Raw genomic sequence first — 26133 nt, 5'->3', positions numbered from 1 at the left:
ATTCCCTTATCAGCCTCTGTTTTTTTTCTCTCTCCTGAAGTTAATAACACAAAAAAAAACTCAGCTTGTCATGTTACAGAGAAACCAGAAATGCAAACTCCTCTCTCCTGAAGACTCTCCAGTGGTAAAACAAAATACTGACCAAAATACTGAAACTGGTATTTCTGAAACTTTCGCATCCACCATACAAGTCCTTCTGTAAGTTGTTACTATAAAAATGTTAAGGTCTTCATATGAACCTGTGATTTGAATTACATTGCTGTCCAAGAAAATTAATCAACCCTATCTGGCCAATCAGATTTGAGAATTCAACAGTGCCACAATATAAGGCGACTTGTCAAACAGTTTAACCATTTTACTGTCCAAAAATGTGCTCCTGAATGAAACTTGTCTACTGGTGAAATCTGATATTGGTGTTTTTTCATAACAGGGTCTCAGAATCACAAATGGCACGAAAGGTCAGACAGTGATTAATCCCCCAACCTCCTGCACTGGCTGCATGACAGAACAGCAGTCATAGCACTTTGCTAGGATGTGGAATAGGTTACTGGGATTTACATAAGCCTCTCTGGTCTGAAAGCTGCAAGAAAAGCAGTAAAATGTGGACGTGCCAGCTGAAGATGAGCGCTAACACACCGCTTGTACAGGCTGCAGCCTTAGCCGTGTGATATCCAAGCTGTGGAAACACAACGGCTGAGTCAGCGGCACTCCAGAGAAAAGCCTGTGGATGTGATATCTAATAGTGTGTGTGAGAAAGTGAGGGAAAAAGTATGTGTCTGTAAAAGTGTGTGTGTGTGTGTGTGTGTGCTTGAAAGAGAAAGTGATCGAAAGAGTCACTATGTGAGAAAGAGTTGAGGGGTGTGTGTGTGTGTGTGTGTGTGTGTGTGTGTCTACATGATGGTGAAAGATATATGTGTATGTATGTGGCCATGTGGTCAATTCGGGTGAGTAATCCCATGTTCTTTCACACACATACACATACACAGACACACACACACAAATCTATGTGAGCAGCTGCACACTTTAATCCTCCTGCACATACATATCCTTTAACTTCCTGAGCTCTTCTCAGGTCTCTCACTTCCAGCAGCAGCTATTTTTAACACAGTGAAGGAGAAACCATAACCTAAAGAAAAAAAAGAACCATTTATCTTTTCTTAATCAATTTCTTTCTGTGTATTACTGGTGTCTCTAACCCCTCGCTGTTACTTAAGTTCCTGGCTTGTCCTACTTTACAGCGGAAATGAGGACAGAGCAAAACCGAGAGCAGCTGCAGTACATTAGTATAGCTGTGATGCCTTTACAGAATGAAACTGGAGCTCCAACACTGAGGTTGTTGAGTGTGTGTGTGTAGTGGGAGGGTAACAAACTGGGTGTAACATACCTTAAATACTATCACTACTACTGTAGCACTGGGCCACAGCAGCACAGAGGTGAGAGTATTTACCTTCACTCAGGAATAAAGGGGGTTGGAGTGCTCTTTAAATATACTGAGAGATGAGCTTATGGTCTATAATGAGGGTAATAGGGTGTACAGTAGGAGTAATAGGGTCTATAGTCAGAGTAATAAGGGTATAGTGGGAGTAAGTGGGTGTACAGTTGGGTCAAAGGGCCAATAAGGTCGGCAATGGGGTGTACAGTGAGGGTGATAAGGTTGACAGTGAGGGTAACAAGGTCTACAGTGTGGGTACTGGGCTCTACAGTGGGAGTATTACAGAGAGTGTACAGTGGGGTAATGGGGTGCGTAGTGAAGGGGCGTTTGTTCCACAGGGGGAATAATAGGTAGTTGGTATTAGGATGGACATTGGGTTAATTGGGTATACAGTGGGGTAATATGGTGTGTAGTTGAAGAGTTTCAGTGGGTGTATTAGGTTGTAGAGTGAAGTAACTGGGTCTAAAATGGGGGTAATATGATGTACAGTGGAGAAAAAGAAATAGATCTCCAGAGAAGCAAATGAATTCCTAGCTGATAAAGCTTGCCCACTTTACAGTGAGTCCCAGTGAACGTTTCATGCAGTGCATAAAACAGTGAAGTCTACAGTAGTCTACAGATGTTTATTGTAGGATCAATGTCAAGTGAGTGTGAGTCTACAGCTGAAACGCTTCAGGGATCATAGCTGAACTTTGAATAAATCAATAACAGCCAAAAAGCCTCACCTGCAGGCTTTTCTGTAAAAGCAAAGCACTCTACTTCTCTTTCCTTTGCTCTTTATTTCTCTAGTTTTCTCTTTCTTCCACCTGATCACAGTCAGAATAGAAATGCAGCTAGTCAGCACCCCCTCAAACATTTGACAACATTCTTCATAAAACACCAGCAGTCAACAACATTCTCCATCAAACACAAACATTTAACAACATTCATTATCAACACCAACATTTAACCACATTCATTATCAACACCAACACCATTCACCATCAAACACCAACATTCAACAACCTTCACCATCAACACCAACATTCAACAGTATTCACCATCAACACCAACACTGAACAACATTCAACATCAACGCCAACATTCAACATCATTCAGCATCAAAACCAACATTCAACACCATTCACCATCAACACCAACATTCAACAACATTCACCATCAACACCAACATTCAACACCATTCACCATCAACACCATTCACCATCAAACACCAACACCATTTACCATCAACACCAACATTCAACACCATTCACCATTAACACCAACATTCACCATCAACACCAACATTCAATACCATTCACCATTAACACCAACATTCACCATCAACACCAACATTCAACACCATTCACCATCAACACCAACATTTAACCACATTCAACATCAACACCAACACCATTCACCATGAAACACCAACATTCAACACCATTCACCATCAATACGAACATTCAACAGTATTCACCATCAACACCAACATTCAACACCATTCACCATCAAACACCAACATTCAACAACATTCACCATCAACACCAATATTCACCATCAACACCAATATTCACCATCAACACCAATATTCAACACCATTCACCATCAACACCAACATTCCACAACATTCTCTATCAAACACCTAAAATTCTCCATCAAGCACTAACATTTCTAAAGTTTAGTAAAAGAATCACTGTGAAAGCAAACAAAAACATTTTAGAAACAAAAATCGAGTACAACACAACAATCCAGTGTCTGGGTTTTTAGGTGTTTGTTTGGTCAGTGTAAACAGAGCTTGCACTATATTACATCATTTTGATAGAAGTCAACTGATGTGAGTTACTGGCTATCTGTATTACTTATATACAGTAATTAGCTCGCTTAATAAACTATGCTCGTTTTTGAACACCCTCATTAGTTTACCTCAGCAAATGGTTAAAAGAAACAAGTTTTTAGGACCTTGCCAGTTTACTGTCAAGGAGCTAATTAAGTGGCATTGTAGAGTAAATGCTGCTTTAAAGGTCATCAGAAATGAGCATTTAATGTTGTCTTTCCAAAATATTTTTTCAGCAAACATGCCCAATGACCTCAGTAGGACTAATGTGCTCATTGCCAAATCACTCCTCTGCCCTTGATATTTAAAATATCCACAACTTCATTAATTCATGACACAGTAATTCAAACCATCATTAACCAAAGCAGGGTGGAGCACGAACATTCAGAGACAGTAGAGTGCAGGGGTCAAACATGTTAATGGAAAATATAATGGATTAGGGGACTGAGAGTTGGGAACGTCCCAGTGTTTCATTTCTGACAGGCTAATACCAGCACACATGACCCTCATCCCGCTGTCCCGGTGACGCCTCACAGTGTCGCCTCAATTAGTATGAGTATGGCTGAGTAAGTCTTGGCATGCTTTTAAGCACTAGATTTAACTTTTTTCTTTTTTTCTTCTTTTTTTTTTTTTTTTTTTTTAAGGGTGCATTTACAGATTACATGCTGCATTGTTTTGTGCTCTGAAGTCTGACACTCCTGAGCCAGTACTCCTGATTCTGAATCTAAATGCATTTCTGTACCTGCAGCAAACTTATGCATACACAAACTGTGAAATATATTTCAACTACAATACCACATGCTCAAAAACTACATGATTTTTAAAGCAGGTTTAAAAATAGTGTGAACTAGATGACTAGGCATTAAGCAAATACGAGGTGTCACACACATGATGAATAACAGCACAAACACAGCACAGATGAAGAAAAATCCAGGATTCCAGGGAAATCAGTGTAATCTGAAGTGCTAGACTTTTCTGTATCTTTACACTGTACGCAAAAAAAGATTCACAAAGGCGAGTTCCACAAGTTTGTCCTCCATTTCTGTGGTCCACTTTTAGCCAGTGCTTGTACATCTCTTTGCTGTTTGTGGTTTTCATTCCTTCCCTTTTTTCTAGCCATCAATGGACGTTGCTGTAACAGTCATCCGATTACATCACTATATAGGAAGTCGAGGTCATTTAGATGGTGTTTTTTATACTTGAATAATACGACAAGGGTGTTTCACATCACGTAAATCAGTAAATCAACAATGGAAAGTTAATTCGCTATAAAAGAATACAAGTGAAATTAAAGAAAGTAAAATACATTAAATTAAAAATACAAGAATAGTTTAATAAGTTTGTGAAATTAAGATAATCACAATAAAACAAACAAATCAAATCAATCAAACATTCAAATATACAATTCCATTAAGCTTATTAAAAGTATTTACATTTAAATCTATTTTTATTTCAAACATGAATTTGTTTTTTGGTCACGGATCCAGATCCCCTGTATAATCGTCTCATTTTCTCTCACTCGGGCCAGTACTTTGCTCTGATCAATTGCTTTTCGATTGTAAAATTTTGTCCGAATAGATAAATCAAGAATTAAATTAATTTCTTTATACCTAAATACCCGGTGTAGGGATTCATCAGGTTAATACTACGCATTGTATTGGCTCAGATTTGACATATTTTCCAATCCGTTCCACTGGCTTATACAACGCTTACACAACACACGTGAAAATAGAAGCTCGCCACATTGTTCTCACAGATGCTTGCAGGAAACTGACTCTGATGTGAGATCAAATGTTTGTATCACTGATTCCTCTGAAACGGTGTCAATTATTCAGGTGAAAATGTCATCTATGGAATCAAAGCCATCATTCACACACACACACACACACACACATTAACATTCTCCCTCTCATTTCCTTCCTCTCAAATAAACGTCCTCTACAGGAAGTAATCAAGACCTCACAGGTCAATTCAGCTCCATCTGGGCTCACATGATATTACAGAGAGAGAGAGACACACATACACACACACTCATCACCTTGCTCTTGTCATTTCTCTAGGAATTTCTGCCCCCATCTTAATTTCATTGCATCTTAATTTCACACCACCACCATTTCATTACTCTGTGAACTGATATGATTCTGTTGCCTTTACACAAAATGCCAGAGAAAGAAGCTGCTTCTTATAAACATATGAATTGACAATAAATTGCTTAACATTTAGATTACGACGATCAAATTGGGTTTTAACTGCTGAATTAAGTCCTTAGTACAGACATTACTTCATTACTTCACAAGCTAGGTCATTAACCCAGTCTGTATTTAAGAGGTTGATATTACTGTATATTATTGAAGCAAAGTGAGTCATGAAGTCTAATTATTTTGCTCTTGCTGCCAAGGGCAGGTTTGTTCCTGCTGAAAAAATTGCCAGGGCTGTGCAAACATTTCTATTAGGTGCCAGATAAAGAACATAATATAACATTCATAATAAAATAATTAAATAAATTATATATATACATATATATATATATATATATATATATATATATATATATATATATATATATATATATATAGTGCTTTTTTTTATTTCTAAATTTATCTCTAATGAGCAAGCCAGAGGCAACGGGGGCAAGGAGCACTTATTATTCATGTAAGCGTACAGCTTAATAGCATTATCTGCTTCCAAATATTTTGCAGATTTTACTTACTGGTTAGAAACTATTACATTACAGCATTGTTTCATTGTCAATTCTGATTGGTTAAAAGGTGTTGATTAATTTTCTCTAAGAGAAGCTCTGACACTAATGCTGACTGCAATCCAATTCACAGGTTTATATTAATGCATTTATTCTAATACATTATGGTTTCTATAGTAACAGCTTATACAGGCACTTGTATGGTTGACGCTCCACCCCATCTAATTGTAATAATAAACATATTAAAAGCATTATTTACTAAAGAAAAACATATAATTGCTGACGGTTCTGCATGAATGTTTTTCTATGAAGAGATGCTTGCTTTGCATTTCTGGAAGGAGTCTCCAGTGTCAGCGCTTTGCAACAGTCTGAAGCAAAGCTGTAACTTTACATTTTCCTCACAGGAAAGTCTTCAGTACGGGGGACTTTGTGGTTTCTCAGTAAAATACCCAATTTTTTTTTTTGTAATTATTAACTTCAACTTGTTTCGTGAATGTTCCAAATGTAACTATAATTAGATAAAAGTATGATGTGTCGTTTGCTGTGGTATATATGAGCTGTTATTGCAAAATAATCAACTTTGGGGTGCTCCAGCTAGCACTGAGTCATATTACACCACCCTGATGTTGATCTTTTTCCTATAACAGCACATCCATTCAGGTTTTAATCTTTACATCCTACACAATCCATTACAGATTCTTGAAAAATTAAAACAACTGTTTTTCTAAACTCAGTAAAAAAAATGCATTCATTTAGCCCAAGTGCCTTAAAATCTCATTAATTATAGTCACACATGTAACACTAACAGTCTTAGCATGTAGAATGAACCTTAGTAATAGTGTTGCTGCATTCATATAACACTAATAACTCGGAATTTCCAACCTCCGACTAGAAAAAAAACCAAAGAAATCACCCCCTCAACTCAGAATTCCAACTGGGAAAGTCAGGACGGTCTCCTCCACCACGAGTTCAGCATGTGACGTCAAATCCACATGGCTGCTCACATCACCACCAGCAAACAAAGTAGCACTTCTTTACCTTTAAATCAATTATACTGTATATATACAAGTATTGCTTTAGCTCAATCAACATATTCAACTGTTAAATCTGTAACACTGGGTATACAGTTCGCGGTGTTGAGGAGATAAATGTACATCACTCCTCACAGTTAGATTGTTTGCTAACAGAAGACAAACTTTGTAGCCTGAATGCTCAGAGGTTGAAAATGGTGTAAGTTCCATCATCCCAAGTCAAGGAGAATGCAGCACATGAGCAGGGAAAAGAGGACATATGTGAAGCTGTTGCATAAAAGCATCATCCAGATTAAACCAGCAGCATCATTCCTATGTAGTAGTTTTTAGCTCGTAGTGTGACATTTTTTTTTCCCTCAACAATGTGAGCCATTACAAAATCCGTAGCACGCTGCAGCTCAGACATTCCTGCGCTACACACTCCTGCGCTAGCAGGCGATACACACTATTCTGTCAGCACAGTACAAGGGTGTAATGTAACTGAAAGCAGTAATGAAAACACAGGACATTGGAGAGGAGGACATCGGGGTTGAGTGGTGCTTATTTTCTTCAATTAGAAGCTAATTAAAGTCACAGCTGTGGTTTCTCAAACAGTCAGTCAGCTGAAGAAGCCTGCCGTTGGAGGAGGAGGCGGGAACGATTTATCGCTCATGACCTCCACCAGGGGCAAGTACAGGCTCAGACAATGCAGAACGGGCCGCAAGACACACCAGTTTTTAATTACTAACAGCAGCAGTTCAGCAGCAGGAGTATGTAGGGAATATAAATAACACCAATTATTAAATAAGCATCAAGATACTCCAGAGACAACAGGCGGAGAAAAGAAGGACGGATAGAGAGACGGACGATTCCCCTCCCTCTCTCTCTCTCTCTCTCTCTCTTTATCTCACACACACGCACGCACACACACACACACTTGGTCTTATTTACCAAAGCATAAAATGCTGCAAATTGAAGATTTCTCTTTAACAAAGAAAAAAAAAGAAAAGAAAAGAAACAGCAAGGCTCGTACTCTAAGCACTGTTTCTTCAAAATACAGTTTGACGCAGAATTATTTAGCACAGATTTAGCACTGGTGGCTTTAAAGGCGTATTTTTACACTACCATTACCCAATGATACACATCTTAAGTATCAGAAGCATCACTATTTTTTCCCCTCACCACAGCGCTGTTGAATTCTCAGTTCTGATTGGTCAGCTGGTGTTGATTAATTTTCTAAAACAGCAGCTCTGACAGTAGTGCCAGCTGGAATTCAAATCACACGTTTATAGTAACAACCCATTCACAGGGACTTGTATAGCAAACGATCTACATAAAATAAGACTAGTAATGAACAGATTGTTTAAGTGTTCTTTAACAAAGAAAATCAATAGAATAATCACTGAGATGGTGAAGTTTCTCGGTAAAGAGACCTTTATTTTTAACCTTTATGGAAGGAGTCTCTAGTGTGTTAGAACTTCTCAGACACTGGAAAATCTTCAGGATGGAGGATTTTGCACATTCTGGTTTCTCAATAACATGACAAGACGCAATTTTTTGCATCTTATAAAATGGAAGAGAGAGAAGAAAAACGCTGGTGATGGAATGACTGCTTTTCATTGCTATACCGTAGGAGATAACAGGAACTAAACTAACTTTGTCTCGTGGATGTTCCACAACATTAAATGTAACTATAAACTGTTAAAAGTATGACGTGTCATTCATTAATAAATTAAAATAGTAATTCTTGGCAAGTTGCTGTGGAATAGGAGGAATAAAACACTTTATTTAGGAGGGATGTGCTGTTATAGGAGAATAATCACCTTCTGGGTTGTAAGAGTAACTCTGCTCGTGATGGGCCACATCACACCACCGTGTCGCAGATGATACTTTTTATAACAGCATGCTGCGTTATGTTTTAATCCTTATAAATTAGATGCTTCTAGAGACACTTTTTATCTATGTTATTTTTGTCCCTATTACAGACAGAGATGAAAAAGAGAGAGAGAGAGAGAGAGAGAGAAGGAGAGAGGTGTCCCAGCTCAGCTCAGCTCCAGTCAGCCATGCTTGTTTCAAACACATGGCCTGTTGCTAAACCTCACAGCTAAAACACTCTCAGCACCAGATGGTCCTTCCCTCTGTGCTAATGCATTTCTCTGGAAGCTCTGTGCACAATCAGGATATAACGGCCAAGCACTTGACTCACGTAAGCTTTTCCGCTCACTGATATTGTGTGTGTGTGTTTAGAGGGCCGAGTGTGTGTAGTGTGTTTGGCGCTCGCGCGCACACACACACACACACACACACACACACACACACACACACACACACTGGAGAGGAGGCAGCAAGATGGTGTGGTAATAAAGAGTTGAGAGATTATAGCATTTCTCCTCCTCTCTTTTTCAAACACACACACACACACACACACACAGAGCAAGGTGAAGACCCAGATTTGGTTATTAAGCCCTTTTATTCCGACGGAAGTCAAACGAGAAGCCGTCATTAGCTCTGTTTAACTTTCTAACCTTGAGAAATATCACGGTTTGTGAATAGCAGCTTATTAAACACTGTGAATGAACAGAGCAACAATTCAGCAACTACAAAAGCGTGTAGAATGGTAAATAAAAAAAACTAAAATAAAACAACAAATATATAACCAAGGGGAGCTAACTGGCTAATACTTAGCATGTTATAACTATTCCTTTAGCTTTCTAAACAATTTTTATAAGTACTATATCTCGCCAAAACAGGTAATAATACACTGGAAAAGTGTTCATAAACACATTTGCTTTACTGCACACTATCAAATCAAACACTTTCCCCAGCCAGCAGAAGACAGACGTCTGCAGTCACAGACAGTTAGGAGAGATTTGGTCCAGAGCTTAGCTATGTAGCTAGCTATCAAATCAGTGAAGCTGGCTTGCTGCCTAAGAATTTAGCTTGCTAGTTAGCTAAAATGCCAAATTTGTATTGCTGTAACAAACTTACATAGCTCGCCTAAAATCTACTTCAGGAAACTAATGCTAGATGGCTATGTCACATTCTTACTGAGGAGTTGGCTACAATGGACACGTTTAGCTAGCTAACTTTGTCCAGCTAACAAATGAGTCTATGGCATCTGTTTGTGCAGCACCTCGGCTTTCAGTGCTGATGTTATAATCATACAACATTATGAAGTTTTAATCATTAAATCATTATACGTTTAATCATTTTAATCATTAATCATATGCTTTTCATTTCTATCTAGTATAAGCGCTCAGAGTTTCTATGAGATGTGTATAAATGTTCGGTCGTTGCTGGCTAGGCCACCGCTTAGCATCATTTAACCAAGGACAGGACGCCAAGCCATAAGATTCTTCTGAAGTTACAGTATTTGAAAGTGTTAGTTTAGCTGAACATCACTTTGTCTTTTAGTGCTAATTACATTTTAACTACTTCAATCCGTTTCATAAATAAACTTCTTGATAGATTCTAGGTCAGATTATAACCAGATTACAACCAGATTATAACCAGATTATAACCAGCGTCAGGCTGCTAGGCTACTCGGGTCTTTCTGCAACCAGGTTGCGCATACATCTCTTTTCATTTACACTAAAGGGGTCTATATAAATTTGAAGAAAAAAAAATTCTCTCTAAATTCACATATAAACTTGGTTTTCTAAGGTTTTATCCATCAGCCAGTCATCATGCAGGATGGATACGTAACATAAGCAGCCGTGACTCATTCTGTTATCGTGCTGATAGAAGAGAGCAGACTTTAAGCCTCATTACAGCAGGAGGAGAAAAAAAAAAGAAACTGTTTATGCTCCATTATATTTCAAAGCATATCTGACCATAACATGATTTTAAACTCTTCGTTTGGCCATTTATTTGTTATTTAGTAAGATAGATATTTCGCTGAAGAGTGTGGATAACACACCTGTGTGATCTAGTGACATTGTGCGTTATGGTCAGAAGAGCGTGTGTGTGTGTTTGAAGACCAGTGAAAAAAAAGCAGAAGATCAGGAGATAAGATGGAGACAGTAGTATGGATTCTCTGCTCAGAAACGCTGAGTGTTTGGGAAAATAATCCAAGATTACATCTGCTAGTAGAAAAAACTGTAATGTCCTCACCACGCAGGTGTGATACCTCCAATTCAGCATATTTTCTTACTTACACACACGTACACACGCACGCACACACCCACAAACACACAGCAAGGGCCGAGAAGGTTCACCTATGTTGTTGAAGGTTTTCAAACTTCATTAAAAGACCTTTTCAAAACTTTTTTTAATGAATCATCCTGTTTTGGAGTTTTATTTTATTACTTTTTTAATTAAAGCACTCCTGTTTTCTTTTATTTCTTTTCTTTTTATTTATTTTCACAAACCTTTCCATTTTATTTTCGTAAACCTTTTTTCTTGCCAATTCTTTTATTTTATTTTATAACATAACTTTTAAATGTACTTTTAATAACCACTTATTTCTTTTACTTTTTCAATAATAACAATAATAACCTTTATTTTGTTATTTATTATATTACTTTATTTAATCTACTGTTATTTCTTTTCAGTATAAAGTAAAAAAAATCTTTTAATGTTTCACTGATTTTTTTTTTTGCTAAATTATTATTCCTTTATTACTTTCTAAATTAATTTCCTTATTTATGTTACTTTTTAAGAGATTTTTTTTGTACAAATTTCTTATTAGTGCTATAAAAACGTATATTATTATAAAGTGAAAAAGTCCATTATATTGTTATATCCAATATCTCACGTGTATCCAATGGAAATGAGACGTTCTCCTTGGTTACAGTGCACACTGAGCCAAACACACAATAAATCAAGGGACGTGCAGTCTTTTTTGATGAGTATCCAGAGGTGTTCATTTTTTCCTGGTTTTGGTGACTAATTCTGCAAACACTGGTCTGTCTGGGAAAATGTCCTGCACAGTGTTTCAGTCTAGAAAAAGTACCTACTCCTGTTAATAGTGCTGGCACAGCTAATAAAACACTTCATAGGTGGGCAGGACAGACGGGAAAGAGTGACACACTCCAGATTTAACACCCATCAGAAGCGGAGAAGGTGGGAAACATGTCCTCAGGTAGGAAAGCCATAAGCCTCCATTATTCCGAGTTCACCAGTCAGAGTTTCCAAACATGGCTGAATTTACAAGACAGTATAAACATACATAAACTACAAGGCACAGGGTGCAGAGTTATTTATTCTGTGGTATTTTATTAATAGATTTGCCTATAATCAGGAGGTGAAGATTGCTAAGCAGTGGGAGAAGATGTCTGCATAAAGGTGAGGCATGAAACAAAATGAAGTAAAAGAGAGATTCCCATCATCAGGAAGCATTTCCAAATTTTCCTATTACTTATTAGGGTATTGTTTGCCTATTTTCCCTACATTATACATATTATAAATATGTCTTTAGTCTCTCACCTGTCAATCAGAGCAACACTAGCCAATCACAGGTGTCTGAATACACTCCTGCAATCATATTCATCTTCCTTATGACACTGTTTGAGCAGAAATCCAAAAGGATGCTTCATTTGTCTTCACAGCTAAGCTTAAGAAGCTTAAAACCTCCTATCTGACTACTTTAGGTTTCTCAGTTGGAAGTTTCACATAAGTTGCTCCAGTTTAACTACGATGGCTGTGGTATAATTTACTACAGCCAAAAGGTTTACACGTTGAATGTTATCAACAAAGAGAGTGGACCAAAGAACAGAAAAAAGTATTTATTTGATCTATACATTTACAAGGCCTTTGTTTAGTTTCCAAGAAAAAATGCATCTGTCTGACTCTAAAGACAACATCCTGATTTTTTCCTGTTGCTGGGATGACCGGTCTTCTAGTTGACAAGGTTTAACTATTTTAACAATTTCAACAAATCTTAAATAGCAAGATACACACAAAGTCTGTCAGGTCATGTTAGATTACCTAGCTAATTTTAACCATAGGAATAACTTCTGGAAGTAAATATCTTCTGGAAGTAAATAACTTCTGGGGGCAGTCGTGGTCTAATGGATAGAGAGTCGGACTTGCAACCCGAAGGTGAACCTGAAGGTTGTGGGTTCGAGTCTCGGGTCCGGGAAGGGATTGTGGGTGGGGGGAGTGAATGACCAGCGCTCTCTCCCACCCTCAATACCACGACTGAGGTGAGACCCTTGAGCAAGGCACCGAACCCCCAACTGCTCCCCGCAAAATGTCCCATAGTTGTTCAATTTGAGTGAGATCTGGTGTGTGTGGGGGTCACAGTATATGATTTACAACATTTTAATACTCATCAAACCATTCAGTGAGCCCTGTGGATGGAGGGGCAGGGGGTCATCCTGGAAGAGACCACGCCCAACAGGATATATAAATGTTTCATTATAGGATAAAGGTGATCAGGCAGAAGAACTCTGGATTGATTTGTAGTGACTCTTTACTCTAAGGAGACAAGGGGAGCCAAACCATGCCAGCAATATTAATAAACGACAGAGCTTTCATACACTCATAATTATGGAATAGTCATAATGGACAAGCCACTTCTGCTCCAAGTTTGTCCAAAATAAGGAATCTTAGAGGACCACCAATGGACTACCAAATGCTGGCCAAAAACGCTGCATAGCTTCCTCCCAGATATTATGCAGTGGCAGTGATGGTACTAAACGATACTACGATAATAATATCATCCAGTTTAAATATCACGATATCATACAACTGCAAACAGGAAGATATTTAAAAAAATGCAGACCAGTTAAAAAAAACCTGAAGACTAAGTAAAAAACAAAAATCTTGTTTTTCTCAGCACTCCATTTCCAAATTTATCTTCACTTTGGACAGCTGAAATGTTCAGCTTTTACTCATTCCTATCTGTCAGCAAGTGGCTACAGTCTCTGGAGACCAAATTATATAAAAATGCTGCCTCTCAGTAGGCCTTGTGGAAGATTCAACTCCATAATAAACCTCAATAGATGTCTTGACTGTCCAAATACTTCTCTGGTATGTAATGTTTAGGAGTCTATGTTTTACATCTAGTCACGTCTGTCAAAATATGTTTTCCTAAACCTGGTGTCTAAATAATTCTTGTGCCGCTTGGTGTAGGACAAAGGCATACTTAAAAGACAAATAACTGAAAAATAGACTTGAATGGATAAAAATGTTCTAAATAAATATTTTAAAAAATGAATATAGTCCTAAAAGTGGCGTCACATGTACGTAGTTAATTTCCAACAGTCTTGAGATTCTAGTATTCTATATACTATATAGTGTCTAGAACACCATTAATTTATTCTCAATAAGCTGTATTCAGGGTTGAGTTACATTTGCAAAGAGAGGATTTAATACTGGAACTATGCACATTAGTATTCAGACATCAGACTGGAGAAACCTAGTGTAGCAGATGAGTGCTCAGTCAGCTTATCCTTCAAATCGTGGGTATGTTTTCTTTACAGGAGAACACACTGAATGAACAAAAACAGCTATATTTTGTTACGTCAGCAACTTGGAACAGTGTATTAAAAACGCAATAAAATAACCTACATCCCGCATATACATTACGATTTCACGACCTCCATTTAGTATCTCAAGGCTGTCTTCATTAAGTTCTGAGCATGATATAAAAAATAAATAAAATGCAAAATACTAGGATGTGCTGGATCAAGTGCTATTTTATATGTTGGCAAATAATGAGGGTGGAAGCCATGCTGTTAAATTAAACCAAATATTCAGCAACTGATGTTATAATTACAAATAGGATTATTCATGAAGCAATGTATTGGTAGTATACTAGACTAGATGTTTATTTCAATGCTTGCAATCTTCTCATTCATATGTTATCATATTAGTCTTCTTTAACTGTTCATCTTTAAATTGTCTCGTTTGTTTTTTTTTTTTTCGTATTACGTTTCACAGCAAAGATAAACAATGCTACCTCTTTCTTCAGTACAGATTTTCTATCCTTGATTTTTTTCAGGCTAGTGCCGACTTTGGACGCTTCTGATCAAGAAAAATCTGGCAACCTCGGAGCTGTGAACTACACGCAGTTGATTTTAATCATCTGAATACCGAGCCTAGAAAATCAACCTAAGCAGGTGTATAACCTGACTCTGAATACACATAACTTTCCCCACATAAATATTGACGTAACTTTTGTTGCCAGCCCTAGATATTGAGCATTTATAATGAATAGGAAGCCAATCTGAGCCTAAAATCTTCAGCCTAGCTATGTGTTGGAGAGGTTTACATAAAATCTACGTTGAAGACAGCACATGTTTCAGTAGAAAATGTAAAACAGATCTAAATATCACCAACAAGAAAGCATTACTGTGGGTAAATTTGTAAAAAATGAATTAAAAAAAAAACTAACTTATGAAAAATTATGATATTGTGATATCATTATAGTTTTCTTCACTTAAGAAAGTGGCATTTTTCACCATTTTTTTTTTTTTTTTTGGAATAAAAATATGCTACAGCACTCCACAGGCTCATTAATATTTGAGTCCATTACTACATCTTCTAAATCTTTTAAGTGATTAAAATTAAAGGCCAACTTTTTAACGGCACCCGAATAAAGTCTAAATCCGTCACACGCATACAGAAGTTCAGAGTCGTTCCAAAGTGACTTGCTGGAACTGGTCCCATTAGAACAGTTTACATATCCCATATGAGTTTAATGATACTGAAGTTCAAACCTCAATTCCCCACCACCAATACGAACGTCTCAGACATCTACCATCTTTTCTGATCACATTCTAAAGGAGAGAACGTAAAACTGTAGAAGATAGAGACAGCTCGTCATGGAGTACCCAGTTTCAAGTGGGATATTTTTGCCCAATCTTTAGTTACGTTATATCTCTGGTTTGCTGCTATCTTTATTCTTGGATGCCATGCTATGAGTGAATGAAGAGCCTCACACTGATTCATTTACTCTAAATTGCACTGAGTTTCAGTGTCCTTACTTGACTTCCCTCCAAACTGTAATCTGATATACAAGTTCCACTGGAAAGGACGACAGTTGGCCTTGAGAACATAAAGATCGATGTACATGAGCTATTCAGGGAAATGTACAATGATATAATGTTCCTTAGAGAAGAATGTAGACCACATATATTCTATATATATTTATGTGGCTCAGCATTTTCCCCAGCACATGCTGACACTGGCACACTGGGAACTTATAAGTAGGACGTTATTAAATAGCAGTAAAAAGAAAGTACAAAAGCGTAAGGAGGAGAGGAATAGAAATGGAAAGATGAGGAAGAGTAAATATTTGCAATTAGCACACTTTTTCAGAGCTGCCTTGTCTGCAGGGGAACAGGAGGTAGGACACCAGGTCAGGGTCGAACATCTTCATTTCAGAAGCCTCGGACAGGCACTGAACGTGACCCTGTTACTGATAATGTTGGCAAAGCTTGTCTCCTGGCAGGTTTAGCAAAAAAGAGTAGAGACTTTTTCATTTCATTTAATTGGAGAAAAATGCTTCAGGACATCTCGGTCATCCTAATGGAAGCTTATTCGATTAAATACACTTTATTTATCCCCAAAGGGGAAATGCTTGGAATTTTATTTATTAGCCCAATTCAGAATGAGATTAACTTTACACGGGGGCCATTTGCATGTGATTTTATTTTCACTTCTCCAAATTATCCACTGTTTTTTATCAACTCTACAGTGGTCTGATATTTTCAGGTCGGTTTCACACTTGGTGTGAATACTTAAGGAACAATTCTGGGCTTGTTTGGGGGTGGAAAAATTCCTTGGATCAATTGCGTAATTCCATACATCTCGTGTGTGTGTGTGTGTGTGTGTGAGTGTGTGTGTAGGTTTGCAAAATGGTAGGCACTAGGTTCATCAGTTTGCTGGGGTTTTTTTTAAATTATTTTTCTGTGGTACCAACACTCAAGTGACAAAAAACAGCATTTTCGGATGCATGGCATGTCATCAAGCAAGAATACTAAGCTGATTTTTAGCCATGCACGCCATACAGAAGCAAACCCCAGGACACTATTTTCAAGAGGACCAGGGATCAGTTCTGCACCTGAGCTCAAAACCGGCTTTCATACTTCACCAACCTCCAGAAAAAAATTAAAGTATGAAATCAACCTCAGTCCTGACTGGATAGACATGTCAGTGATTTGGCAGGGAGATGAAAAAAAATTATACATATCTAACTGCACTACTTGCCTATTGCATGTATCTATAATAAACAAACTGGATAGCAAAAAGATGAATGCTTTAGAGGAGTCTTTGAACAACTTACTTGGTTTGAATCATATAACTTTATCTCCATATTGCTAACACTGGGAGTGCATTAGCAGGAGAAATCAATCAGAAGGGTGTGATCCTGCAGCTGGATTTAATGGGCCATCATATTTATATCTTCAGGTATAAAGCCACTTTATATTCACATCTACCACAACATGATGCAAGGTTTTGGTTTCTAGAAATAAATAATTAAGCACTTGTATCAGTGTACATTTCTTATACATCTAACATTGGATGATGCCAAATATCAATCTTCTAGATTCGTACGCAAAACAACCTGGCAGATACTCATCCCTCCTGTAGTTATTCCAAGAGTTTTACCAAAGGCTACTGTCTGTTTCTCTGATTAGCTACCAAAAACGTTGGCTAGATGAATAGCTCACATATTCACATGTGTTTAAAAATTCGACCAAGCTTCTACTTCTTATTCCTAAGAAATAAGAGTCTGTGTAAATACCACACCCAGGTAGCAAACTGACACTGGACCAACATGTATTTAGGCTGGCTATGTCGGCCCTCCCTGTAAGGCCCAACAGTGCCAGTGTGGATTTAAAGGAGCCTGAATGTCTGCTGGTCCTGGTGGCCCAAGGGAATGACAATGGCTAGCCTGCTAATCACTTACAGCTGCTAACATCTGTAAATCTGCTTCAAGAGCAATGGAACTGCAAATTAATAATCTCTTTCAAACAAGAAAAATACTCATTTATTTAAAAAAAAAATAACAGATCATCGACTTTCTATTCTATTAGCAGTATTAGTATGGAAAGCCTCAAACAAAGCTAGACAGCTAATGGTGGAGGAAATTCTTATTCCTAGGTCTTATTCCTAGCAAATGTGGGTAGAATTTGGCAATAGCGAAGAGCTTAGTCACTCGTAAAAACCCCATTGTAATGTATATTTTCTTAGCTCATTTTTACCTCATAGACAGATATTGTATATAAATTGAAAGTTCTTCAAGGTTTATCACTATCACTTCAAAGAAGCTTCACAGAGCCAAATGAGCTGACAAGCAGTTGGTGTTTAAAGACCAAGCAAACAGTGATGAAACAAATGGCACTCAAAAGCAAAATGAAAGGGAAAAAAACATGTCAGAAGAGGTTATGAGTGGCTTTGGTATGACACTCACAGTTGGTGCTACGAGTTTGAAAGTGAAGATCACTGAATTGGAAAAAGAACTAAAGATAATAACTAGTGAACTACAAAGTTAATGCTAAATCCCTGGAACTGTGTATCGCTGATTAATTTCACACCAAATACACCAAACCCCTATCCCAGATGGATTCTGGGCTCGTCAGGGGATGGCGTCTGGCTTGTTTTAACCACGCAGGCTTGTTTTAACACGATCCCACAGTCTGAACTGCTGATCAGTTTATATCATCATTCTTTATGTCACTTCTGAAGTGGGCAAAATCTCTGCAAAATAAGAAATATGTACACTCATATACTGCTCCAATGAATGTTTATTTTATTAATGTTTTAATTACTGGTAGTCAAGAGTTCTAGGATCCTCAGTCGATGCTGCTTGTGTATATACAAAGTTAACAGTTTTTATGAGTTGTAGTCATTTCCATTTCAATCTAAAAATCAAGAAGGTACTCCATTTCAGTCTACATCTTTCACCACCAATGTAAAACCTGAAGCAGGAAGAAATGTAAGCTTCAACCGTTCACACACTGAACCACTGTGCAAGTAGCATACACCAACCTAATACAACTGAAGTTAGAAAAGTGTTCACCCTATCATCAGGAGACTGAAGTTCGAATCCTGGTTCGATGCCACAGCCGGGAGTCCAAAGGAACGAAACTGGCCGTAGTCTCTAGCTCGGAGGGATGGTGTTACTCTCTGTCCTGTTAATCAGAGTGACACTAACCAATCGTGGCCATCTGTGAGACTATGTATGTGGAAGAGGGCAGATAGCACTTTCCCCTGAGTTTTCAGCTATGAAACTGTTCATAGTCTCTAGCTGAGAGGGATGGTGTTACTCTCTCTCCTGTCAATCAGAGTGACATTAACCAATCCTGGCCATCTATGAGATCATGTATGTGGAAGAGGGCCGACAGTGCTTACCTCTGGGTGTTCGGCTGCCTTGTGACAAAGTGGCTGTGACCTACTTCACATGCATCTGAGAAAATACATGCTAGCCTTCACCCTCCCCAGTTTGTAGCTGGATTTTTACCCCATTTTTTTTTATTACTTCCCACTAGCTAGCTGTGATGGGGGAGAGCTAGTTAGTGGATGGAATTGGCTAGGAGAAAATGGGGTAAAAATCCTAGGAACATAATTGCATTTTTTTTTTTACTGAAGCAAGTATTTTATTGTTTTTAGTCTTGAAATATTAGTCCACATCCTTTGTGATTGCTGGAGCCACCCACAACAAACTGTATTTTTGATACCAATGGTTCCTCAAGTCACAGGCTAACCAGTAGGACACTCTCATACAGCAATGAAAAATTGCCACTACATTGCTATTCACATCAAGTCCGTATAGATTTTATGGACGTCCTATGACTCTCTAAAGCTCAGCCAATTTGTGAATGTCACCAAGGTGCAGGAGATACTTATGTACATACACACACAGACAAACACTCAAGCGAGCAGTATTGTAACTTACTCTGATAACGGAGTGTGTGCATGTGTGTGTGTGTGTGCTGATTCTTAACGGTAGCGGGGGGTGGAAATGGGCCAGGCCTCAATACCAATAACACACGGCAGAGGAAACAGAACGTTCCTCAGCATGGGCTGGAGATAACGTAATCAGTGAGAGAAATGTGTGTGTGTGAGAGTGGGGGAGAGGGAGAGGGAGAGAGAGAAAGAGAGAGAGAGAGAGAGAGAGAGAGAGAGAAACGTAGCATTAAGGTTACAATGACCTTGTTGAGGGACACCTTAATTAACCTGATCTGCTCGCATGGTGAACAAGCATACAGAGGAAAAAGATGAATTATTAAAGAGGCTCTGAAGATAAAGACAGGAAGGACACTTATCAATCACATTACGCTGATATAACGTGAAGAGCGAGGAGGTGATTCACAGACCTTATCAGCCAAATTAAGCTGATACAATGTCAAGAGTAAGACGGTAAACAACTTCAGGAACCCGGATGACTCAAAATATAGAATTAGCTCATAAACAAGGCTATTATTTCAATGTGTTGAAATCAATAAGAACATATTCCATTCAGGAAAAGATATTACCCCAGAGGAATGCGTTAAGTAAGGAATAAAACATTTCCGGGTGTGTGGTTATAAGAAAATAATCAGTGAAGGGATGGTGTGATGCAGCCAGATGTGATGCAGAGATAACTTCATACGATTACTTTCCAATAACAGCAAATCCTGAAGTGTTTTATTCCTTTAATACCACAGTGATATGTCAAGTGCAATTTTTTAATTTATTAAGAAACGACAATTTGTGATTTTTAATCATTTATAGTTACATGTAATATAACTTACTGAACATTCAAAAGTGCTCACACTGGAGACTCCTTCCATAATGATTAAATAAATTTCCTTACAGAACACATCACAATAATGACATTTTCTTGTATGTTTATTATTAGGCTTTGATACACGGAGCATCCACCATAAACGTTCCTGTTTAAGTTGTTACTATAGAAATGATTATGTATTAGATGCATTTAGATCAAATACTAATTTTAATTTAAAGTTATGTAATGCAATAGGCTACTTCTCATAGAAATATATGGATATTGTGAATATAATGATTTTAATGTGCAGATATTATATACTTAAGGGCACACGTAAGGGCATTACAGTTGTTTTGCATTCAGCTTTTGGTCTTAACCTTGTAATTATGCAAAAGCTTGTAATCCAACACTGACTAATCATCTCAGAGAAGGACATTTCCACAGTCCTGCACATAACCTACAGAGTGATCAGTGCTATAATTTGTCCCTCTGTGCGAGCAGATTATCTTTAATCTAAATGATCTGCACCCTCAGTGAAGGGATTATCTTTAAGCACCATGTTTTGAGCATGGACAGAACATGTGCTGATGAGTATCTGTTCAGTCACCTAGTTTTGTCATTCAGGGGGTCAGGAACATATCCTTCCCATAAACCATCTGTTAGTGTGGCTGAATCCTGAGCTTGGGTTATTGTCTTTGTAAAGTTTCCTATGTTCTCCCTGTGTCCATGTGAGTTTCCTCTGGGCTCCCCAGTTTCCTTGCACCTCTTAAAGACCTGCCAGTAGGTGGACTCTAAATTCCCCTTAGATGTGAAGGTGTGTGTCAGTGGAGTGCCGTTCCATCTAAGGGTCTATTCCTGCTTCGCACACAACATTCTCGGGACTGGCTCTGGATCCACGGCAGCTGTGACCAGGATAAAGTGCTTACCGAAGATGAAGGAATCAATTTATTTGACACAGATTATTTTTACTGGTACAAAACTGTGTTTAAGGGTATTTTTAATGTAGCTGAGCTACTATTTTTGCTACACTGAGCTATAAAATCTAAATGAAGAGAGATGTCCTGAGTCAATGCTGCATTCATTGCTGAAAAGTGAAGTGAAAATGCAGGTCACCTCAAGATGGTACGATCTGGAGTAAGAAAGAATAAAGATGATAAAAAGAAAAAAAAAACAGAGCATGACACAGATTTCATGGAAAAATCAACACCAGGTCTTGCATGAGCCGAGGCAGGATATCCAGCATGCTCTGATTACACATATTCCCTTTTATCCGGATACGTTTCATGAAAAATTAAGAAGCCGCTCGCTCTCGCTAATGGAAGCCACCGGCCTCGTAACGCAACCACAGGCGCCGGTGCTTACCTGAGAAGACAGAAAAGAGATAGAGCAGTGAGACGGCGAGCAAAAGCAGCACACAAGGTCAAGGTAATGTGCTTGATCACATTAAAACAACCTCTGTGTTGGAATGCATTTACTCTCTCTCCCTCTCCTTCCCCTTTCTATATAAAGCTCCTCTCTGATAGAAGAGCGCAGAGGAGAAGCACAGGAGGCTTCGCTTTCCATCCCACCTGACGTCATTGGCTTTTCTGGGCCACTATCGGACCCAGTGGGGTGTGAGTTACCTCTCACACTCTCTGATGTCAGCGTTGAAAGGATTAGCGGTGTCCTAATGTTCCCCATCTGTTCCGCGGCCCGGCCGTCCCTCTGCTCATCTCTTTGTGCAAGCTGCCAGCCGTGATTTTGATTTTTTTTTTTTTCCTCCCCAAATCACATTTAACAAATGAGACTACAAACCCTCCCGAACACTGCCTCAATCTCAGTAAACAGCTTCTTCTTCCTGGTTTTAATATCCCAGGTATAATGTTCCCTGCTCCACCCCCTCCTGTGTCCAGACTGTTTATATGAGACACGCGTGTGGGTTTATGATTCAGGCTCCAGTGTTTTTCTCCATCCTTTAATATCAGGTGTAATGATACAGTATACTGGTGTGACATTTACAGTCTAATACAGTTTACACAAAAAGAAAGTATGTAATTCTCCATTTTACCTCAGAAGCAGTCGATCAGCCAAGACATGTGATTGGGAAGGGGGTAGATATTTTACGACCAATTCCAAATGTGTTTTTGTGGCTGATTATATCCTTGTTTGTGCATTAATTGCACTACTTTGTTCATATTATCTGCTCAGAGAGTAGCAGCGCCCTAGCTACTCTCTCAGCTACTAGCCAGCTAGCTACACCCTGAGGTACTAGCGAGCTAGCTACACCCTGAGGTATTGCCCAGCTAGCTACACACTGAGGTATTGCCCAGCTAGCTACACCCTGAGGTACTAGCGAGCTAGCTACACCCTGAACCACTAGCCAGCTGGCTACACTCTGAGGTACTACCCAGCTAGCTACACCCTGGACAACTAGCCAGCTAGCTACATTCTAAGGTACTACCCAGCTAGCTACACTCTGAGCTACTAGCCAGCTAGCTACACCCTGAACTACTAGCCATCTAGCTACACATCGGCGAAAGAACATTATTCTTAAAGATGGAACTAAAAATTTTTGTTTTAGCTATGCATCATCAATTTTTTATAGAAAAAAGAGTGTCAAAAACCACATCAGAAAGTCTGTTTGAAATATTTCAAGGCGAGTGTGTGATGATTTTTACATGCAGTTTGGTCGATGATGATCTGGTAGATATAAACCTTCCATATTTGTTAGCTAATATTCGTTAGCCTTGTAGCTCCAGAACAAAAGTAAAGAAGCAACCTGTATTGGCAGATTGATACTATGTACCTTTAAGGTAATACATACATGCATACATGTGCATGCACACATGTGCTTGTGCGCATACACACACACACACACACACACACACACAGACACACAGACACACAGACACACTTAAACCCTGGCTGAACTCATCCAAAAATTCCTGCCTGGTTTACATTCATTACATTAAACTTTAATGCACATGCTGAAATATAAATAGCTTTTAGCATAATTTTCACAACACACACACACACACACACAGTTAAATAAACCATCAGCAGGATAGCCCTAAGCCCTAGGATAATGTATTAATTATTTCATTTCATGTATTTGTGCTAATTGTGTGTATTGTGTAAATAGTTGTGTTTATCTGCACTTCTGTATTAATAAGACCAATAAAGTGGTAAAATCTGTTTCTTTATAAGTCTGTGCTTTTTTCTGACTATCTGCTCTTCTGTCTATCCATAGCTCAGTCTGTCTGTTTATTTCTGTCTGCGTGGTCTTTCTGTCTATCTGTGCTTCTCTCTGTCAGTCAGTCTGTCTGTGTTTCTCTCTGTCAGTCTGTCTGTGTATCTCTCTCTCTCTCTCTCTCTCTCTCTCTGTCTGTCTGTGTGTGTGTGTCTCTCTCTCAGTCTGTCTGTAAGTGTGTGTCTCTCTCTCTCAGTCTGTCTGTGTGTGTGTGTCTCTCTCTCTCTCTCAGTCTGTCTGTGTGTGTGTGTCTCTCTCTCTCTCTCTCTCTCTCTCTCTGTCTTACTGTGTGTCTCTCTCTCTCAGTCTCTCTCAGTCTGTCTGTGTGTCTCTCTCTCTCTCTCTCTCTCTCTCTCTCTCAGTCTCACTGTGTGTCTCTCTCTCTCAATCTGTCTGTGTGTCTCTCTCTCTCAATCTGTCTGTGTGTGTGTGTGTCTCTCTCTCTCTCTCTCGGAGTCTGTCTGTATGTATGTGTGTAAACCGTGGCTGGCTGAGGAACAGAGTGAAGATGAAATGAATATGTCAGGGTAAAGAGAGGTGAAATCTGTTAGACCTCAGGTGTGAATGAATCACACACACAGCATCCACAGAAAAAGAAGTGCAGTGAGATGAATGTAACTCTCAGCCCTCTGTGAATCGATAAATCTCTCTGTGTTATCCCTCTATTAATTCCGGTGAGGAAAAACTCAGTATAATAACTGTTTCACTCAGTATCACAGTGTTCAGCTTATAGCTTCATGGTTTCAAAGTGGAGGACAGTTAATGCCATATAACACCACAATGACAGTGTGAGGTATTTCTGTTTTTCATCACCCTTAGTTTGGGGAAATAAGTATTTCACACACATTTCTGATTTGCAGACATTATCTACTCCAAAATCCAATCCCACCCCCTTCCCTCTCCCAAACTCTGTAACTATATCTCACAATAGAAATGGTCCTGTATATCATAGACAGACTATTTACACGCACTTACATTTCGCCATATTGTGGGAATTTATTTGATTTAATTAAGATGATTTACTACAAAACAAGATTGTGGCTCCGGTGGAGTATTTTTCGTATCCACTAAAAATGTTCATAGAGAGAGGATGGGGCAGCATGATTCCTTCCCCTAAGGATCTTTATTTGTGCTTGTTGCAGTTCCCATTTCTGACCACTAGGTGCAATAACTCCTCTATGGAAGCTAAGTGGGGCAGTGAGCACTCCGCCCCACAAGCAAACTGACAGAAAATCATCTGAACCCTGTGAAATAGCAAAATTTCTAAAATTGTTGATGACTTAAAAGAGCAAATAAGTATTTCAAATAAGTTTAAATATATAGATAAATGGATAAAAAGTATGATGTAAAAATAAAAAGTAAATCATTCCTTAATTAATTAAAAAAAAGTAATGTTGGCAAAATGTAGTATAGGAAAAATAGATCAAAATAGATTTTATGGAAAAATAATCAACTTTAGAGGTGGTAAGAGTAACCCCACTTTGCGTCAGGCTGCATCACACCTCCCTGCCACAGATTATTTCCCTAAAACTGCCCACTCCCAAGTGTTTTATTCCTTAATTAATTATTAATTATTATATTAATATAATATTAATTATTAAGAGAATAATTCTAAATCTAGAAACACTGTTTCTTCTTTTTTTTTTTTTTACCATTTTATAAAGTAGGACAAAAATTTGTAGCACAGTTCATGTAACGCCGGGATAGAAAGTTGATGCAAGTGCAGAATTTATTGCAGAGGAAAAAAAACACCCAAACAACAGAGAACCAGAGCAGACCAGGTTGAAAATAGTACAGCCACCGTGAAAAGAAGCGACCAAAAACCAAACCAGTGTGGACCAGAGACACAAACCAAAGACAGATAAACAGCTGAGAACTACACAGACATAAACGACTGACCAGACTTCACAACGTGACTCTGAACAGGAAGTAACAAGTGGCTGGTTGGATGTTAAAATTGATTCATTTGGAATTTTCTTCTTATTAATGTAAATCAATCACATTTTTTTAAACCATAACTTTTCATAGGACTTGTAAAATGAGCTGTACTTTTTGAATGCTAATGCAAATAAAACAGCATTGGAGCAGCATGAAAAAACCACATGAATCAGCTATATTGCATATATTTGTTGTGTCTGAAGGAGTAGTGATGTCAATGATGTGTAAAGATTCTGACAGATTTGACAGTCAAATATCTTCTCAAAGCCACTTCTACAACTTATAATCCATTCACTATTATTATTCTTATGTTCTTTAAACCCCAAACTTGACTACATAATAGTTCA

The 26133-nt window shown here is 38.3% G+C and overlaps 1 protein-coding gene across 2 annotated transcripts in view; it reads right to left on the bottom strand.

The window, feature by feature from the left end:
- znf385b (zinc finger protein 385B) overlaps nucleotides 1-26133 on the bottom strand; it is a 197381-nt gene that overhangs the window by 156938 nt on the left and 14310 nt on the right. The gene's annotated exons all lie outside the window — the stretch shown is intronic.

Source organism: Pangasianodon hypophthalmus, chromosome 5 (genome assembly GCF_027358585.1).
Source record: "Pangasianodon hypophthalmus isolate fPanHyp1 chromosome 5, fPanHyp1.pri, whole genome shotgun sequence".
In the NCBI taxonomy this organism is placed as follows: domain Eukaryota; kingdom Metazoa; phylum Chordata; class Actinopteri; order Siluriformes; family Pangasiidae; genus Pangasianodon; species Pangasianodon hypophthalmus.
Note: the sequence above shows the minus strand (reverse complement) of the source record. Positions and strands in the feature narration are given on the sequence as shown.